This window comes from Leuciscus leuciscus (genome assembly GCF_965113295.1).
Source record: "Leuciscus leuciscus genome assembly, chromosome: 2".
Taxonomy (NCBI): domain Eukaryota; kingdom Metazoa; phylum Chordata; class Actinopteri; order Cypriniformes; family Leuciscidae; genus Leuciscus; species Leuciscus leuciscus.
Window position 1 is genome coordinate 12509532 of NC_138726.1, and position 18961 is coordinate 12528492.

General features: G+C 34.6%; 1 protein-coding gene across 4 annotated transcripts in view; it reads right to left on the reverse strand.

Annotated features, from left to right (window-relative positions):
* The window catches only part of sipa1 (signal-induced proliferation-associated 1), a 61819-nt gene extending 44058 nt beyond the window's left edge, over positions 1-17761 (reverse strand). For all 4 annotated transcript variants that reach the window (XR_014201025.1, XM_082151580.1, XM_082151579.1 and 1 more), the window contains exon 1: positions 17539-17761. The gene's annotated coding sequence lies outside the window, so the exon portion shown is untranslated. The remainder of the gene's footprint in view (positions 1-17538) is intronic.
* Positions 17762-18961: the final 1200 nt, after the last annotated feature.

Consider the following 18961-nt stretch of genomic DNA (forward strand, 5'->3'; position numbering starts at 1 on the left):
GTACATTTGAGACGTGTACAGTTGAGACACCTTAAATAACTTGCGTTCGCAGCAAGCACAAGTTGTGATTTTTGCTGTGCACGTGCGTATTAGTGTCCTCTTTGATCGTGGGAAATTTGAACAACGGACGCATCTCCGATCCGAAAATATCGGGAAAAGTTTTTTTTTTCTCAGATGACGTTCACTTCACCATGCACTCTCCAAAATGAATAGCTTATTATCCTTATGTGACTGTTAAACATAACTGGTATCACCACAAACGTTATTCTGTGCCCTAAAAACGGTCATATTTCATTGTATTGTGTCATGCAAGGTAATTGCAAAATCTAGAGAAATGTGCGAGGTGGCCAGCGGGGGATAGTTGAGACATATCTACTGTACCCCCGATAGAGTTCTATTAGGAAACACATTGTTTAGTTGTTCAGTGTTATGATAACAGTTTAAACGTCGTAATTAGCCAGCATAGGACGCAAATGAAAATAAAATTTGATATTTGTGATATTTAAAGGTACCGTATGTAGGATTGTGGCCAAAACTGGTACTGCAATCACTTTAAAAATACTGTAGAGCCGTGTATCACCTCCCCCTCCCCCCTGACTCGAGGTTGCCAGATAAGCTGCAGGATTCAGCAGAAACGTATGCTGCTTTCAATGAGCTTCCAATGGCAAGTGACGACGAGACGTACACAGTAAGTTTTTTTCTGTTAATTGTGTTTATGCTTCATGAGAGATATTTTGATGAGTCATTATTTATTTAAAAAATGTACTAATTGTCATTAGTTAAATATAATCGTAAAGATTTATGCTTGTATGTGACAGTATAATCATAAAGATGTATGCTCGTATGTGACAGACAGAACGGTAGCTGTTAGTCTAATCTTTTGTTACGTTATGTATCTGTCATTAATGTAAGTACAAGCCTATGTCACTATGTGTAACCAATACAATAATATGTGTAACGAAAAAAAAGAAAAAAAAGAAAAAAGTTTATGTCATAAGTAGGCTAAAAAATAACCAAAACATTTTCCACAGCAATTATAACGCGGGACAAAGTCAATATCACCAATGGCTGTCACAGGGTTGTTTTCAGTCCCATCAGAATATATTGTTAGAGTAACTACATTACATTAGCAATGGTCATATAGGTCAACTTGCAGCATGTGTAACTTAGAAGAACGAATGACGAATAATTTTTTTCTGAGGTAAAGTTAGGCTGCTGTCTCAATTAAGTTACGTTTCAAATTGCCATAAGTTAATGGGTGTGCTAATGTTGTTTTCCTCAGCGTCTCAGCATAAGTACAGAGAAACGGGCTCCTATAATGCATTGCTAATGTTAGCATACGTCCATGTGAGCTGTTACGTTACTTTGCACGAGCATGCATAACTTTGTTCGACTGTCATGAATAACGTTATATGAAATGTCCATTGACATCAAGTACAAGTTATCCAAGCATAGATGAATCTTACCTGTCCAGGAGAAAATTAGCAACGTTGGCGTCTGTTTTAAAATTCTTCTCCGTTTTCAGCCGTCTCCATCTGTCAAAAGCATCTCCAATACAAATTCTGGTTTTATTTCGGACTTTGTCACGAAGAATTTCTGAATTGTAACGAGGTCTTTTGGATTTATTAACGTTAGACATTTTTATCCGACTAGAGTTAGGGTAGGTTAGAGCAAAGCTGGCAACCCGGATCCCGAAACACTACTGACTTCGTGATTGGTAGATGGTGGAGGGAGGCGCTTCAGGCCAAAACACAAAATGACAACATCAACATCAGTTGAGGGCTGCAAGTCCACTTTTTAAATGACAATATCCTAGCCATACTACTGTTGTCAGTGATATAAGTATTTGAAATGAACATGATTTCTTAATGTCTAGTGACATATTAGGGCAATTTTATGATTAATTGAAATATATTTCTTACATACGGTACCTTTAAACCGTGTATTATTAATAAATATTGTTACATATCTTGTTCCTGCTTTATACATTTTAACCAGTGCTAATTTAAATAAAATGAATGAATATAAATGGATGAATAAACAAAAATGTTGCCCAATTGTTATTTTCTTTATTTGTCTTTATTTTTTATATTTACAATGAATGGTTAGTTACCTTCACATCATTAAAAATGGGTGTCTCTATACCATGCATCACATATGGGTACAGTCAGGGGCGTCACTAGGCCCTTCAGCCCCCCTAAACTTCTGCCCAGCCCCCCTAAAAAATATTTGATTAATACATTTTTGATCGCTTCAGTCCCCTTTAAAAAACTCATTTGAAACGGCGGCAAGCTGCGTCAAGTTTCGGCTCCTCCCCTTATCCGAGTCTGTTCGGATTTAGCGCATTTTTCAATCTGCAGTGACGCCGAGCAGAGCGAACATCAGAGAGTACAAGGTGTGTCGTGAGTGCATTTATTGATAGATTGCTATGATATTACATCTGCATCGGTGCAGTTCTTTGTCATAAATGCATTGCAGTTTACATAATGTAATGTTACTGGAGCATTGGGAGCAACACGGGACGGTTCGGTTTCTCATCCAATACCAATACGTTTCGCTGCGTTCACCTTCAGCCCTTATCAGTGTGATAGTTGTTTTTTATTCCTACAAAAATGAAGCGATTAACACCCATGAAAACATACTTTAGAAAACGATCATGATTTATTTGAATTTACTTTTTAAACTTTAAAACATATTATTTTGTATTTCGGCATTATGCAGCCATCCACAGAAATGATTGAAGACACACGTTATCTGAAAGCACTAGATGGCCAGAGAGACATAATGTGGAGTTATTTTGTTTTGTATTAATAAATATAGTTTTGTATTAAGTAATAATAAATCAGGAGGAGTGTATTATGATACATATGAATAAGAGTAGAGTAAAGGGATTTGTGATTTTCTTTTAAATAAGCTGCTTGATTTATAGAAGTGGCAAATTGATAATTCATGTTGTTATTTTTAATAAATAGAAATAAATATAGAACAGATTAATCATATTGCCAATAGACAATTACATTAATACACGTTTAGCTGGTTAGTTAAATGATTTGAAATTAAATAGATTTTCACGGGGTGACTTGATGAATAACCAACCGTATTGTTGATTATAAAGGCTAAATAGCTTAAAAAATAAAATAATTTATATTTCATTGTAGATGGACATAGTTAATAGCTTTCCTGGTAGCTTTGTCTGAGAAAATGATTCATAAATCAACCTATCAGTTGACCCTATGTTTACTTACTTCACTGACAGACAAAAAAAAAAAGCCTATATCAGTCAAAGCTCAGCTTTAGGAGGGGAAAAGACAGAGCAAGATAAAAACAAAGAGAAAAAGAGTGTGATGCTGATGAGGTGAGGAAAAAAAACTGCTGCCCGCACATGGTTTTAAAGCTATTGTCATCCAATTTTTTTGGCCTTCAAAACATCTTAAAATGCACATATGTAGATCAGAGAAATCAAAATTTTCTCGGGGGAGCATGCCCCCAAACCCCCCTAAATACCTCGCATTCGGTACCTCAGTGATTATAAAACCCTGCCATATGCATGTTCCTGGATGAATGAATGAAACTAGTTAATAATGAGCATTGGACCATAAACTAACTTCTTTTTTTTACATCATACCCTCATTGGGGGCTGAGCCCCCCTAAAATGAAAATCCTAAAATCGCCCCTGGGTACAGTTGAGACAAAGTTGAGACAAAAAGCACCTTATTTTTATGAGCTATAATTGTGGAAAATATAAACTACTTGTGGGTATTATTGATTGATATGCTATATGCTAATGAAATGTCATGTGGCGTGTCATGTGGAAATTAACTTCTTTTCAGTGTCTATTTTTGTGTGAAAAATCAAAACGCAAAAAGTGTCTCAACTGTAGGCTACTCAGTCTACTCTACAGTGCGACTTTCAGATCCCACCGCATTGACGGCATCAACCAAACTCTCCCACTCATATTTTTTCCTTTTGTTATAGGACAAAGTTCCAAATAATTTTTTTTTTTCGTTTCCACCTCCAATTCACTTTCTGTAAAGTTTCGTTTCTTGCCGCCATTTTCTTACTGCTTTCTTTTGCCAAAGTGGACTCATTACCATATTTAAATGAATTAAATTAAGGGAGGAGACTGGGTGGGGCGTTGTGCTCGTGCATGTGCGCCCCAGGGGCCTCATTTATAACCCCCTGGGGCCCTTCATTTATAACGAAACTATTTACCCAGACCCCAGACAATCCGGTATTATTTATCATGATAAGCAATTATCTCTGTGGTTAAAACATTAAAACACAGCATGCCACAGGAAAAGTGTTCAAAAACATGTACGCACAAAACGCACAAAACGCACGTACGTTTTTGTACGCACAAAACAGGCCCTGAAAGAGGCGTACGCCACTTCCGACGCATAAGTTGTGATTTAAAACAAACTTGACGGGAAAATGTGCCCACCTGCACGCAAACTCTGACCCATGCGTACGAACGTTTTGGAGATGGAGCAGTTTGGTGAGTTAAATGTCTTTTTTGTCACTTTTAGACAGAAAATCTAAAGAAAATTAAACATATACAGAAAGATAATACAAATATAATTTCACTCACCAAGCCTATCACTTGAAGCAAAAATCCATCCCTTCTTAAATGTCCGCGCCAGCGAGCGCGTTGGGCCGTTTAGTGAAACTGACGCAAATAACAGTTTAAGTAAAATAATGATTTAAACTATGTTTTACTTCTGATATAAACATTTAGATTTAATATGCCATTCAAATTAATGGAGTTAAACACTTAAAAATGAAATCATTACTGAGAAGTTACAAAAAAAATTATATTCAATCAATAGAAATATTTGTTGTGGATGCGATGTTTTTGAACACTTTTCCTGTGGCATGCTGTGTTTTAATGTTTTAACCACAGAGATAATTGCTTATCATGATAAATAATACCGGATTGTCTGGGGTCTGGGTAAATAGTTTCGTGCAAGTTGGAAATAATGCCCAAGGCCAATCGGTTTCCATTAAAAATATAAATCAATTAAAAATACAATTCGGCCAGTAGAAAAGATTGAAAAAACGTTCTCTGAAATGTATTTTACACTATTTGTTTTATGTATTCAAAAACAAGGCAAGGATAGGCAACTACATGATTTTTATTAATGTAATGTGTCTTGAACCGTTAAACGTTATCACGTGGATGAATAATCATATGCAAATGATATGCAGATGAGGATCTGCATAGTAAAACTAGGCGTTGTAAGCTACATATATGGTTATTATGGCACAATCTTTCGCTGACTGGCATTTATAAAGTGAATTCTGCGCAGGTTCTGGCGTACGAACGGTTTTATAAGTCTGAATCTTTTTTGGCGTACGCCATTTTTGGCTTTCGGGCGTACGTACACTTTTAGTAAGGTTTTATAAATGAGACCCCAGGACTGGTGTAAAAGAGAATGTACCTCTCTCGTCTATAACACATCTGAATACCAGGACTAAACAGGGCAGAGAAAGCGAGAAAGCGTTATCTATTCTATGGAAAATGAGTATTGGAAGTAATGAGTAGGGTAGACTGGGTACAGTTGAGACATAGGTACAGTTGAGACACCTTTAATAACTTGCGTTCGCAGCAAGCACAAGTTGTGATTTTTGCTGTGCACATGCGTATTAGTGTCCTCTTTGTTTGTGGGAAATTTGAACAGTGGACGCATCTCCGATCCGGAAATATCGGGTAAAGTTTTTTTTCTAAAGTAGGACGTTCACTTCACCATGCACTCTCCACAATGAATAGCTTATTATCCCTATATGACTGTTAAACATAACTGGTATCACCACAAACTTTATTCTGTGCCCTAAAAACTGGCATATTTCATGGTATTGTGTCATGCAAGGTAATTGCAAAATCTAGAGAAATGTGCGAGGTGGCCAGCGGGGTATAGTTGAGACACACGTGTACCAACTGTACCCCCGATAGAGCTCTATTAGGAAACACACTGTTTAATTGTTCAGTGTTATGATAACAGGTTAAAGGTCGTAATTAGCCAGCATAGGACGCAAATGAAAATAAAATTTGATATTTGTGATATTTAAACTGTGTATTATTAATAAATATTGTTTAATATCTTGTTCCTGCTTTATAAATTTTAACCAGTGCTAATTTAAATAAAATGAATGAATATAAATGGTTGAATAAACAAAAATGTTGCCCAATTGTTATTTTCTTTATTTGTCTTTATTTTTTATATTTACAATGAATGGTAAGTTATCTTTACATCATTAAAAATGGGTGTCTCAACTGTACCATGCACTGTCTCAACTGTACCACATATGGGTACAGTTGAGACAAGGTTGAGACAAAAAGCACCTTATTTTTATTAGGTAATTGTGGAAAATATAAACTACTTGTGGGTATTATTGATTGATAATATCTTTGTCTACAAGCTAATGAAATGTCATGTGGCATGCCATGTGGAAATTCACTTCTTTTCAGTATCTATTTTTTGTGTGAAAAATCAAAACGCAAAAAGTGTCTCAACTGTACCCAGTCTACCCTACCGGAAGCGTTTTAAATATTTCAGTATCGAAAAATCTGTATTTTTGAGAACACTACATTGCACTTAGTGTATTATTTCAGATGCCTTTTTAAAAGACTACTGAAACAACTGAAAACTGTATTATAAATTATTTTTTTTAAGTGTTAAATATTAAGTATTATATGTTAATTTCAAGCCCTGTATATATATATATTTATATATACACACACACACACACACACACACACACACACACACACACACACACACACACACACACACACACACACACACACACACACACACACACACACACACAAAATTGTAGATTGAACAATGGAAAGCAGATTAATGTAGTATGGAATGTAGTGAGGTTGTTTCAGAGAGGCAGTTTAATTTGGACCGTCACCCTTATTATAGGGTCTGCTTCCTGTTTGACAGGAAGTGATGTGAAATGCCAGTTGACCTTTATGTAGGCTGAGAGGATGAAACTGTCATCCTGCATGGCCTAGAACAAGGTGAACTAAACTTCCGTGTCTATGTGTAATTTCTCTCCACTTTGTTTCCTTCATGCTCACATCTTTTGCACTTTTTTAATATATAAGCTCTCATACAATGCTGAATACTGTTTGCTCATTTTTGTCAGTTATAGGTCTGCTTTTTTTTATATAAATTTTTTTCCTGCATATATCATTGCTTTCATCTCCACCATAATCCTCTTTTATTATGTTTTTCGTGTGGATGAGCTAAATACATTTGTCTAATGGCTCTGTTTACACCTAGTATTAACATGCGTCTTGTGTGATACAATCACAGGTTGTTAACCAAGACATTTATCACATGTGTCTCAAATGCATCTCCTGTGATCACTTGGGGTTGGATTCAGTTTATGAGAGGATCTCTGATTTCATGAATACAGTTCTCTTCATAAGTTTACCATTTTAAAAATAAACAAAAAGAGAGATTTTCCACAAGATTCCAAAATTTACATAAATTATCCTTTTCAAAATATGCATGGTTTTTATTATTGTGTGTTGCTTCCTCCAGCATACAGTACTTCATGTCAGTCTGTCACTGCAAGTCAATATCTTACTCAAGATGTCCTGTGAATTATTTAGCTCATATTGATCTTTATTTAAAAAAAAGACTGATCTCTACAGCGGTGAGTTAAATAAAATCTATATAGGCAATGCTTTTGATTGATGATAATTCCACTTCACTACTTAACCAAAATATTGAAAGAGAATAGTTTCACCACTTAAAACATTACAACATCCTGAGTATTAATCCTTTTATAGCTGAATTATGGAATCCAACACTGTCTTTTTGAAAACAAGAATAAGTATTAAAAAAGGGATAATGACAACAAATTAATTATCAATATTTGTATAATTTATTGTGCAATTATGTTTTGGTTTATTCGTATATAATTAAAAAATGTATTCAACTTACCCCAGATTACACACTGACATGTCTCAAACCTAACCTGAGGCAAGTTAAGCTACTAAGACACTTTTTGACAAGTCACATTATAGATTTATTTTTAAAATTTCAGTTGATATAGGAGAAATGAAGAAGTACACTTTGGTATACTTTTGGTATACTAAAATGAGCACTTATTATGGAAATAATACACTTTAAAAGAATGTACTTAAGTGTAAACTGAATGCAATGTTTTCAAAGCAATTCATTGAATGTTATTGTGCTTTTTTGACCCACTTAAGTTTAAGACTTAAGTACATCTTTGTATGTAATTTCATCATTCACTTCTGTTGTCTTCGAAATATGGTTAAAGTGAACTGCCCAATGTACCGAGATGCATTTATGGTAAACTAAAATATACTTTAACGCAATTTCTTTTGCAACTTGTATGTCATATATTTTAATTGCACATTTTGCATAATTTGGTGCATTTAAAATATATTAACTATATATAATAACAATTTATTGAATAAAACACTACAGTTACAATTATTTTAAATGTATAAAAGTATTTTACATGTGCTTTAGTATGTTAGTCAACACAATAAACTAAGTGTACTTCTTTAAAGCATACATAATGATTTAAAATTTACTTTAAAGTGAAACATTTAATTTTACATTATTACCAGCTTTTAAAAGAGTACTGAAGCGTGTTAAGAAACATAGTCAAGAAAGTGTACTCTTTAAGTACACTTAAGTGGCCTTTTATTTAATTAAGATTTGAAGTACACATTCAGTGTAATTAAGTACACTTCTTTTTCACAAGTTTCCTGATATTTGTGTGGTTCATTAGTTGAATCTGCTTAGAGTGCTCAGAGAACAACCCAAGTAAAACATTTGCTGTCCCACGTTCCCCTGGTACTTGTTCAAGGTCACCCTTGTGTTTGAGGCAACACTGTATTTTTTAGCATATGACACTGAACACTAAATAAAAAATAAATGCTATGTTGTGTTCAGTGTCAAAAATATGGTTGCTCGACAACAATAGCAGAGGACTGACAAAAATTAGTCCAATGCAATTGTAGTAAATAAGCATAATCTTGGAAGGACAAAGAGGTTGACTAAAACATTATTCAGTTATTCATGTGCAAACCATCAGGCCACATTCAGGATATGCTTTAAAAAAGCAAGGTTTTTGCTCCTCCCCCAATGCAAACTTGAGAACAAAAACAAAACCTCAAGCAGGAAGTCTACAACTTGGTTCAAAAGGTTGAAATGATGTGAAAAGTATACAAAGACACAGATAGGAGATCCATCAGACATAACCACACTTCACATCTGAGAAGATAAATGTAACAAATTATGCAGTTGATTGATGCAGAATGTTAAGCTGTTAAATCTGTTGGCTGCATTTGAAATGGCAAGTGTTTTATGAGTTTTGTGTTTGTATAAAGAGGAAGAGGAACTTGCTTGACAAAACAACACAATGGAATTAAGTTGAGTAATTCAAATGAGAGTATTTTATTCCTTATGCTACCATTGTTTGGTTGTTTTCTATGCTTGAGTTCAGGTGACTTCCTCTGTCCATTTTTTGCACGTGTGCCATTGAAAAGAAGAAGTTGTATACTTAAAAAAAAAGAGTACTTATTATTGAAATAATACACTTTACTTCACTTCACTTTTGAATTGAACTTGAACTTTTGAATTGAGTAGGACTTCAGTACATATTCATATGTAATTCAACTTTGAACAGTGTGCTGTCGGATGTACTGACAAGCATTTATGGTAAAATAAAATATACTTTAATACATTTCTATTTGAATTTGTATGTCATGCATTTAAATACATTTGTATTCACACATATGTAATAAGGTTGCAATTTAGTACATTTATTATAAGAAGTTTAGTACATTTATTTAGTACAGATTATAATCAAGTACTTTGCATGTGCTTTAGTATGTTAGTCAACACATCAACATAAGAGTGCTTCTTTAAAGCACGACTAAAGTTTATTAAAACAATGATTTAAAATGTATTAATCTGACATTATTACAAAGTGCACCTTCTAGTGTGTTAACAACAGCCATGAAAGTGTATATGGCCTTTTATTTTTATGAATATTAAATTATCTTAAAGGTATAGCGGAGGATGTTTTACTTCCTGGTGGGTAACCTATACTATTGGTCCTCCTAATTGTCAATCATTCTGGTGAATCAATCAAACTTTTCAAAAAGTGGAGAGGGCGGGTCTTATCTAAAATTTGGAAAGATCCTCCGCTATACCTTTAAAGTACAATTTTTTTGCTGTTGTAAAAACAAAAAAATATACTTTTTAAGATTTTAACTACATGTGCACATTCAATACAATTAAGTGCACTTTAAAAGAAAAACACAAGGGTGAACAGTATATGTTCCCTTTACCAAATCGTGTGTATACAGGTTTATGAAAAAAGCCTCCCTTTGGAGCAGACTGCTGATGACTTGATTCATAATCAAAGTAAATAATGTTTTTTATTTATTTTTTACAAATGCTAAACTTCTTTATTATGGCTTGGCCTAATTATAGCTATTAGCTTTTTATAAAACAGTAGTGGTCTGTGGTATATGTCCTCATGTATGTGTGTATGTTTAAGATGTTAACAGAAATGGGGCTTATTGGCCAAGGCAAGAAGAACAACTGTTCTTATGAAACACACAGAGAGACACACTCACACAAGAAAGGATATAGTGAGAAGCCTTCCTCCATCACTACATCCATTATACTTCTGTTACACTGTCCACTCTGTCCATACATGTCTTTGCACCTGCGACTGCATCTTTTCCTACTTTACATTCTCCTCTCATCTTACTATTTTTTAAAAAAACTAATATAAAATCACTCTTTGAAATAAAGATCAGAATATTAGGTTTTCACAACGATGTCATAAGAATTGTTTTAGGTTCCGCAAAGACACTTTTTCATGGTGTGAAGAACATTTTAATAATCTAAAGAACCTTTTTCCATTCTAAAAAACATTTTATGGAATGGAATGGTTTATAGATGTTAACGGTTCTTAATGGAACCCTCAACTTCAATTAAGAAACTTTATTTTATGTTATCATCCATTAGTAAAGAAATAACATATTCATCTGCTCTTTTATTTTATTATTTTATTTTGAGAGTTAATGCATGTGGTAATATTGGTAAACAATCTTTTTTTCAACCAGCCTTAGACCATGCAGACATTGCTTGATATGACCTTCCTGGAGCACCCATTTGCTTGGCCTAATTAATATTAATGAGCTAGAGGTAAGCTGAGCCCTGGCTCATTCTTCTAGTTTTAAGCATATTAAAAAAAAAAAAAAAAATAGTACAATGATTAAACAATTTACACAATAAATGCGAAAAATTGGACATTGCAAATATTCATCCTGATTAACTCTTTCTCACATTCTCAAAGATTTGACAGATTAGACATTTCCAATGTGTCGGTCAAAGAGCTCTTCATCTGGAAAGCATCTACTGAGTACAAACATCTTACGCTATGAATCAAAAACATCTTAAAGACATTTCCAAAATGTGAGTTTTAAATCTCACCAGCCTCTCTTCATAATATAACACAGTTTTAAGTGACTTTTGAAGAAGATACTTTCATATAGGATTTAATTTGATGTTTAAAAAACACAAGTCAATCAGGCATTCATGTATTAATGAGAATGGATATTTTTCATATTAAATAGAACTTAATGGTGGTGGGGCTTAATACATTATTGGTCATTCAATGCTTCTGTGACTGAAAAGGACCAAAAATAACAAGACCCGAGATTAAGAAGATGCTAAAAGTTATACTTAGATGTAAAAAATATATATAATGGGGATCGGGAAGAGACCATGAGTCCGGACTCAAACACAGAGTGCTGTTGCGATATTTGACGGAGCTTTGTCCATAAGGCTATGACTCTGACAAAATGTAAAATGTTTTATATAATGAATATTCTCAATCATGAATATTAATCACATTGTATCAACCAGATTGATTTATTAAAAACAAAATGCGGACGGTGAAAGATGAGAACTAGTCAACTGGATTACCATGTGTTAGTGTGTGTTATCTGTTGCCTATCTGCATGGTCAGACTCTCTATAATTAAAGTCACCATGAAATCAAAATGGATAGTTCTTGTTTTTGTTTTTTTAATCACTGTAAAAAATTTCTAACCCTCCCAAATCAAAAATTTCAAGTGACCGATAACATCTAAATTTTTCAATTGGCCCAAGTGCAATTCTTGTTGCAATAGTCTGTTAACATTGGCTCAATGAGAAATAATACGTCAGACTAATTGAAAAATTTAGATGTTATCGGTCACTTGAAATTTTTGACTTGGGGATGTAATTTTTTTTTACAGTGATGGAATATTTCCGTATTTAACTTAAATGATTTATTCTTGTAAAAATAAAAAAGCTAATTAATTTGCTAATTGCGATAATTTGCACCTAATATTAAATATATTAAATAAACACTTACATTTTTTATATATTTTATATTGTAATCATTTCACATTGAATTTCCAAAATAATTTAGAAACATATAGAAACATAAAACAATATTTGTCTCTATTAAATGGAGCCCCCCATTTAATATAATAATATATAATTATACCCATTCAACATTACAGTATAATTGAAAGCTATCAATTTTAACATTTAATAGGCTTTAAAAAATGTGGGCCAGTTCAGATTTTTACATGCCCTGCAAAAAAAAAAAAAAAAAAAAAAAAAAAAAGCATTGTTTTTGGCCCATGTAACCTTGCAAACAGTGCTTTAAGATTTTCAGGTAGGTAAATAAGCAGAAATTGAATAGGCTAATCAAACACTGCACGGTCTTCACTGCATAAATTATAAACGGAAAATAGATGAATCCTTATTAAAGCTACAAAAGTTATTCAGTCAAGAGCAGTGAGTGATTTTCTTTTGTCTTTTGTTCTTAAATTAACATTAATGTCAGACAGCTGCAGGTTTATAAGGCTGCTGTCACTAAGACCTGACTCACATGACTCGGATCTGACACATCATATTTTCTCACAATTCTTTACGTCAGTGTATCACTTTTCAACTAAGGTGGAAGGGGTTTTTCAACAAGAAGTTTTGTCCATCCAAGCACGAAAGAGCTCAATGCAGCACTGTGCGTGCGTTTTACAGAGAGCTGTACCAGTTCAGATTTGATTTTTTTTATTTTTTTTTATTTTGCATCTTATGCTTGAAGGGTTTAATAGCACTTAAATGAATGATAGCGTGATCATATACTGTCGCACTGCCAAAGGATGACAGAAATATACAGATGTTTATCGGCCTATATATACATCCCAGACATTGTGGGATATTTGTGTGCATGGCTTCTTAAATGATAATGTGATCTGTCTTCCTTACAATAGCTCTTAGGGAATATATAGAGCATTAGGACCTGCATCTACATCAACATAGCTTCCCATCATTTAGGTCAAAGCATTTAATATTTAAGTGTTCCATTTTAACATTACACTATATTTAGCTTCACTTGCAAGTTAGAGCAGGGCAGCGGAAGTGTTATGGAATAAAATTGCAGAATGTATTCATCCACTTTTGGGCTTTTTTCTAGTTGTGAATAATCTTTAAGGAGTCATTCTCATTACCTCACACTTTAATATGTCTGAGCAAAGAAGTTTGTTTGTCTTTGCCAAAATTGATGTACTTTCAACATTTTCTTGCATTTCTTTGCTCCTCTTTGATGGTGTTATTTCACACAGCAGTTGGTGTGCGTGGCATTAAGCTCTGAGTTTCCCACAGACACTCACAGCACTTTTATTGATTTTCGGCTCTTTGCACCAAGGAAATGCGAAGACATACACATACTAATGTTGAATGATCTTTTGTTTTTCTTGCATTATTATTTGCCTGAGAAATATTTCATCAGACATGATAGTGTATGTCTCATGTTTTTAAATATACATGCAGACCTTAGGTAAGTCTATATCTGTGTCTAAGTGCATATACAATGGCAACATGATCTTATTTGTATATATTTTACCACACATACATTTATGTATGTTTGCATAGACACTAAAATGTAAAATATTGACATCGACAACATCTAAACGTTTAAATCTTATGTTTAATCTAAGAATATTTAATTCATGGAATTAATCAGTTGATTATACTGTATGATCAATGAGATTATGTTTTCAGTCACATTTGTTTATCACAGTTGACTCATTTATCTTGTAATTATAACATTTCATTCTGTTCTGTGTGACTTCTGGTGCTAGATCGTTTCAAAGATTGCATCATTTTAAACAAAACAACACTATCAAATCTTGAAATGAACACAATTTCTGTTAATTGTATAACCATTATGTATATATATTTTTAAATGCCACACATGTATACTTTGGTACAACTTTTTTTTGCCATTTTTGGATAATTCCATAAATTATTGTGATTACACTTGTCCGTCTGTTACATTTATCTTTATACTATATTTTTTAGAACATTGGTTAGGTTTAGAGATAGATACATCAACATAATGGTGTATTGAAACAACAACAAACAAAAAAACTCACTGTATGTGGTTTTGTTTAGGTTTGGGGATAAGGTTAAGAGATCTAAAATATCTTTAAAATGGCAAAAATGTAACTATATAAATATATATGATATAAACGATTCATAAATATTTTAACATTTCTATATCAGTAATACTGTTTACATTTTAGATGCTGTCAGTACACCCATATTCCTTGTTTCAGCATCTACCCAAATGTACAAAAAAGTTTATTAAATATGTATTACGTTACATACGAATGCCTACTTATAAACAATGAGACCAATCTGAAAATGGATACATATCTGTATGTTGTACACTTCCATCATTCACAAACTAAGGCCTCTGTATCTCAACATTACATAGCTGAAAAGCCATAATACATGACCAGCTTCCCTAGTGCAACTGTAAGGACTAAAAGGTAAAATGGCAGTAGAGCAATATTATAAGAAAACTTAAGCCAACAGTTTCAGTTATAGTGATACATTCTGACATTTATAATGCAGCCCAAATAAAGGATAAAACCTTCATAGGTTTTCATTACCAAAATGATGCTTTGGTGAAAAAAAGTATGCTTAATTGTATTGAATAGCCTATGCACTTGTAGTGTACTTCAAATCATAAAAAAAAAAAAAAAAAAAAAAAAAAAAATTAAATACTGTATACTTGCTAATAATATTATATTAATGAAATAATAGGCCACTTAAGTGTACACTTTAATGAATGTTTCTAAACAGACAATAGAGGTAATTAAAGATGTTCTTAAGTTGTACTTAAGTGGGTCAAAAAAGCACAACTTAAAGGGGTGGTTGATTTTGATTTCCCTTTTCTAACCGTAGTTAGTGTGTAATGTTGCTGTTTGAGCATAAACAACATCTGCAAAGTTACAACGCTCAAAGTTCAAAGCAAAGGGAGATATTTGCTTTTAAAGAAATCTTTTTTTAAGGACTACAACAAACGGCTGGTAAGGACTACACCACATTCCTCCTGGGTTAGTGACATCACTAACCCTAAAATGTACATAAACCCCGCCCCTGGGAACAAGTAGTCCATGTTTAGAAGAGGAAGAGTTGTTGTAGTAGAACACATTAGTGAGTCTTATCAAGCTGTCGAATCCGTCTTTTCACATGCAATACAGTATGTAACACAAATGCAATAGCATGTCACTCTGTAAGCATCTTACAACAGTTCCCACACAAGCGATTTTATAGATTATTATGACAGGATATGCTAACTGAAGATAGTTAACACCATATCAGCAACATACATTTATCAACTAACCATTCAGAAACGTCCTGTTGCATTCTACATGTTGTCACTTCTTCATGAGTCTGTCCATCATTGTCCAACTCCAGTTTAAACATAAAAGGCAGAACAGTTTCTGACATTTCAGTGCGTGTCTGCGAGGCAATCGGTGCTGCTAAAACACACACACGCACGCACGCACGCACGCACGCACGCACGCACGCACGCGCACACACACACACACACACACACACACACACACACACACACACACACACACACAAGCTCTTGAAGTTCCGCCCTCTGTGACGGGAGCAGCAGCTCATTTGCATTTAAAGGGACACATGAAACGACACGTTTTTACTGACCCTCAAAAAGGGACAATTTTAACTTGCTGTAAAAAATTATCTGTGGCGTATTTTGAGCTAAAACTTCACATACACACTCTGGGGACAGCAGAGACTTATTTTACATATTGTAAAAAGGGGCATTATACCACCCCTTTACGTTCAACTAATTGCATTTAATATACATTTTAACTATAATAGCTTTTTAATTTAATTGTAATAATGTGCACTTCTATAAATAGTTTTTTTTTTTTACAAGGGAAGGGTCCTTATCTAGGCTACTCATTCTATGCATTGGAAGCAGGTTCAACTTCACATACTGTAGATTATTTATAAGTAATGATTGACCTCTGGGCAAAAACAATCAAATGAACCCAACAAGCACATGTGTTATTGTAGCACCTGAGAAGGCAGAGGAAGAGAAAGGACTCAGTGCATCACCACATTACAGCCTAATAAATGTGACAATGTGCAAGATGCCATTGTGCAGTTATCCACATTTTACATCAACTGCACAGGGTCAAGTGCTGCCATGAAAAGCCATGCAGCCGTATCCTTTGTTGTGCATTTTTAAGATTTCTGTTCTTCCTATTCTTTCATCGCTCTGTATTCCACTCCCTCCATTCTCATCTATTATCAACGTATCCCTAGAGCCCAGAGATCAACCCTTCCCCCCATCCTACCAAACAAATGAGAAAGAGATTGATAGAGACGCACAGTGCATCTTGCATTTTCCTTGCCACCTTGAACACCATCAGCAGCAGCGCTTGCGGAAATAACTTCAGTGCAAATCAAATGTCCCAGACCTCCTTTTTATGAATCAAAAATAAATCGTGTAAAAAAATCCTTACCTTTTTAATCTATTTTTCTCATTCTCTCATATTCTTTGTCTCCATAATCTCTGTCAATCATCTAGTGCACATCCTCAGCAAAGATCTGCAGTGGCTCAGTGTCTGTGCCGGAACAGCGGTCTGCGCGCATGTGTGTGAGTGTGCATCTATGCGAATGCAAGCCAGCAATGACGTGTAGACATGTGAAGCTAGCAGGGCACAGTTTCAACCTCAGACATCACTTCCTCTGCTTCACAATGTGTTTCCCTTTACTGTGTTGACACATCCTCTTCTCTGTCTCTCTGTTATTTGTATCTTTCACAAAAACCACACATGCAAACGCAGAACGGCATGTACATGCTTAAAAAGAAAGGTTCTTTACTGGAAATCTGTGGTTCCATAAAGAACCTTTACATTCATGGAACTTTCAATTACACAAACGGTTCTTTATAGTGGAAAAAGGTTCTTTAGATAATTCAAATTATATTTTGGGAACTGTTCACTAAAAGGTTCTAAAGGTTCCATAATGGTTCTTCTATGGCATTGCTGTGAAAACCCCATTTGGAACATTTATTTTTAAGGGTGTATAGCAAGATGTGCGGTTTTAAATGTACAGACAAAAATGGTTCTTACCTCCTAGTTTTCATTTCAGTTCCACATAAACACTTCAATTCATGCTAGCATTTTTGTGATCTCTCTTCCCTCAGTGAAGGCTGTTTTTCCTTCAATGCAGAAATGCAAAAACCACCCTTGACAGCTTGCCCTGAGAAGCTCACTATGCCCCCATCGTGCTGTTCTTACAGGGGCAGGTTGGATTGCTCTCCGTCTTTTTCTGCCCCTCTCTAGCATGCTGCCTTTAATACCCATTCACATCAAACTAAAGCCGACCCCTTCCTCCGCCCCGCATACGCTATTGCTCTCCACCCCCTCCTGTCTTTTCTCTCCTTCACCCGCTTGCTTGAATCTCTCTTGCCCTCTGGCTCTTCAGCCTCCTCACTGTAGCTACAGTAATCCTTTTTCTAGACCAATGGATGGATGATTAAACAGACTAGATTAGTATGGAGTAGAAATGATTCCCGAAAGTAAAGATTCCAAAAGGGTGTTTTTGCAATGATATAATAGAAGAACCATTTTTGAGTTTCCCAGAAAAAAACGGTTAATAATTCTTAAAAGATATTAATTATTAAGATATATTCTTAGTGAATAAAAAACAAAACAAAAAAAAAACCTTTTTCCACTCTAAAGAAGCTTTTTTGGAATGGAAAGGGTCTATGGATGTTAAAGGTTTTCATGGAATCATAGATACCAGTAAAGAACCATTATTTGTAAGAGCGAATATGCAATTATCAGTATTTTTGTGCTTGTGCTTGTGTGTGTGCATAACCCTAATCACTTCTGACTCATGTCAGCACATACATACGCAGTCGTTCACATGTGATGTGCTGTAATGACTAGGTCTGGGAAAGGGCTCTCCAGATTCAGTATTACAGCAAGAGGACTCTACTATGGCTTGGCCATCTGGCAGTAGAATGTGGGGTGACCCTCCCTGAAACTAACTGAACACCACGGAAGTAGGGGAGGAGTGATTTGGGGGGTTGGTCGATGTGTCACACACACACACACACACACACACACACACACACACACACACACACACACACACACACACACACACACACACACACACACACACACACACACACACACACACACACACACACACAAACACACACAAAGCCTTTTTGTTTGATTCCCAAATGACAATATTACTGTAAGAAAGGAGAGTATGAGTTCTTGTTGTTGGTTCAACATCAGAAAGATGTGTTATTTTAATAGGTTATGTAAATAAAATGTTCATACATTTTCTTATTGAAACCTTACAGATGAACGAACCACAATCAGAGCTCTTCTGGAGCTGCGCTGTTATCCTTAACTAAAACTTCTTACTAACTATTAACTGCGACTTTTGCCTCAAACTCCTTATTACTGCTTATTAATAATAGTAAGGCAGTTGTTAAGTTTAGGTTTTGGGCAGATGTAGAATATGTCATGCAGA